A 3,258-nucleotide genomic window follows, 5' to 3' on the forward strand; every position below is an offset into this window, starting at 1 on the left:
TCCGGCCGCTGGGCAGCCTTCCATAATAAAAACCCCGCGTACACAAATGGCGGTGCATACAGCGGCCCCCATTTGCGTTCCCTTTTTCCCGCTGTTTTAGCCTACGTAAATATTTACGTAAACTATTATCGCGAAAAAAAGGGGAACGCAAATAGCACCCACTACGCTATTTGCGTTCCCCTTTTTTTCACCGTAATAGCTTACATAAATATTCATTTAGGCTAAAACAGCGAAAAAAAGGGAATGCAAATGGCAGCCGCCGTAGCCGCCACCATTTGCGTACACTGTTTTGTTGTTGTTGTTGTTGCTGTGATAGGCTACATAAGTATTTATGTAGCCTATCACGGCAAAGGCAGCTACGCAAATGACATGGTGGCCGCCATTTGCGTGGCTGCCTTTGCTGTGATAGGCTATGTAAATATTTACGTAGCCTATCATGGCAGCCTGGCCGGATGCAAATGGCGGCCACTACGGCGGCCGCCATTTGAGTCCGCAGCAGCCGGCCAAAAGGCCAGCTGCCACCGCCGCCACCGGCCGAGAGGCCAGCTGCCACTGCCGCCACCGGAGCCACTGCCAGAGCTGCCACCTCCAAAACATCCGCCCCAGGTAAGCTTCGTGCTGGGGGGGATTTTGCAGGGGGAGGGGGGTGGGAGGCCGTTCCGCCATGGGTTTTGGCCTCACTGAAATCCGTGGCAGAATTCTCCACCATCCTTACCTTGTGCACCACCTAAATTGGATCGTCAGCTTTGTTAATGTAAGGACTGTCATGTTTTGCTCCACTTCTGCTCTATGTGGCCTCAAGAACCTTTGTGTTTTGGCCCAAGAGGAGATCAGAGTTACAGCTGGACTTTCTAGTTTCAGAAATGGAAAGCAGCCACTCCCCTGCTTCCCGAAATGCATTGCTAGATATAAACTGATGCCTTTGTATCCACCATTGGTAGGTATAATCTGATACCCACTGGCTAATTCATTCAGAATGCAGATCTCCATTTTGAGACTGGGTCTATCAGAACTGCAGACTTCAACATCTGGCCAATTTGGGAGATTTTTTTTTCATCCCCTATACCCTGCTTTTTTGCCCGATGAAGAGTTCTGGGGAGCTTGTAAGCTTGCATGAATCTGTGAGATTTCGGTTGGACCTAATAAAGGTATTGCTCAACTGTGGTCATGGTTTGTTTCAACAGCAGCAATTAGAAATGGTGCCACGTGGAATTGTCGTGCAGAACTAAAAATGAATAAATAAATGAAATCGGCAGACACCCATACACACTTAGGCTTTCTTCACATGGAGCTTTTATCCTGCGATTGAGATTGCTCCTTCACGGAAGTTTGCGGGCTCTTTCCATTATGCTGTGAGCCTCCAGGGCGTCTCCTGCACTAAATGCCCTTTCTTCCATTTTTAAATAGATCACAGAGAATGAGCTATCAAATTACCCCATTGTGCTTTGCTTGAGTTCCCACTGTGAAAAGAGTTAAAGCGGCAAGAAGAGGAGCGAGATCAGTGAAAAATAATTGAAGACTCAGATACGGGGAGAAGGAGGGGGAAAGGGGAGGGGGGAAAGGAAGCACGTGAAAAAGGGAGTCGTCGTGATCCTGCATTTAAAAGGGAAGCAGAAAGCCCTGTTTTAAATGCAGGGTTTTAGGCTACTGCAGAGATGCCCATACACATGGAAGATCTTCCCTCACTCAACTGAGGTGCCGCCATCTCCACTCCTGAACCAGTGACCTGCTGTGCTGTACTCTCCCAAAAAGACGCTTGCCTGAAGGAAGGGCTCTGTAGACACTGCTTAATTTGGGGTATCAGCACTTACCCTTTTCTACATTTTTGGGTGACGATTGGTGTGGTGCAATACCCTGTGCAAATGGAAACCTTTGGGCCAAACAGGTCTCGATGCCATCTTGTAGAGGATGCTTTCCTGGATGTATGGGTGTATGATCTAGGATGGTCCAAAGCTTAATTTGGGTGCACAACACCAGTTCCTTATTCTTTTCTACATATTTTTGCAACTATTGGCAATGGGCAGCATGCTGGATGGTGCCCTGCGCATGCATGTAGCTTTGGGCCAAAATGTAGTCAGTGTCGTCCTGTGGAGTACACACTCCTGGATGTGTGGGTGTATTGGTTTGGATGGCCCAAGCTGAATTTGGGGTGCAGATGACCTGTCCCTTATTTGTCATTGTCATCTGAAGTTATCACTCATTAATGTGTTTTGCACAAAACTGAATGTTTTGATCAGAGAGAATTGTTATTGTTATTCCAGGGGACAGTCTCCTGACCAGAGAGAGAGAGATCACATGACATAGACTAATCTTATTTTTTGAGGAAGGAACATTTAAACATTAGGTTCATATTCAGTTGACTCACTGAGTTCTTTTTCAAAGTTTTGCACAAATCAGGAACAGAGGAATTAATCAACTTCAGACAATATTGGGTGAAGTGGATCAGTGCTATATTTATTTATTTTATATATGTATTTATTGCATGTATATCCTGCCTTTTTTCCTCTTGCAATGAACCCAAGGCGGCTTACATTATCCTCCTCCTTTCCATTTTAGCCTCACAACAACAACCCTGTGAGTGAGGTTGGGCTGAGAGTCTGTGACTGGCCCAAAGTCACCCAGTGAGCTTCCATGGCCGAATGGGGACTAGAACCCAGATCTCCCAGCTCCCAGTCCAACACTCTCGCCACTACACCCTGCTGGCTCTCAGGAAGGAAGGCATGGCATTATATGCTCAAAGGGGGGGGGGACATTATATGTACAATGTTGAGAGTAACTAATTTATAGTGCGAAAAGAATAAAGAGTCATGCAACAGAGTAAAGTGACTACCCCTCTGTGAATTAATAGAGCATAAGCATTCATATAAAATGTAAGGAATAGGTTTCACCTGGATTATTTTGAGAGGCACTTGTATTAAAGGTCAAGTGACCCTCTCTGGTTTCCCCCATCACTGACCAAGATCAGAATCTGAAGCTACATCGCTGAGTATCACGCAAACATGTTTTTCTCCAGATCTGTACCTGCAGCCAGAGCAGAACAGAGAGTCCAGGAAGTGAGGTGAATCTCAGTAACCCCTCCCCATCATTATTAAAATTGCGGTGATTTATTCATCATCTTCCAGAGCTCAAGGGGAGTTTCCAAAGATCGCCTCTGAGACCAATAACATAAACATCGGAACCGAGAGCAACATGATGCAACTGCTTGTCACAAGGCTGAAACTACTGGTGCATAAATACCTTCTGTGCCACTGGGAGCCC

This window comes from Heloderma suspectum, chromosome 2 (assembly GCF_057233095.1).
Source record: "Heloderma suspectum isolate Gila_16-S chromosome 2, 16-S_ref, whole genome shotgun sequence".
Classification (NCBI taxonomy): Eukaryota; Metazoa; Chordata; class Lepidosauria; order Squamata; family Helodermatidae; genus Heloderma; species Heloderma suspectum.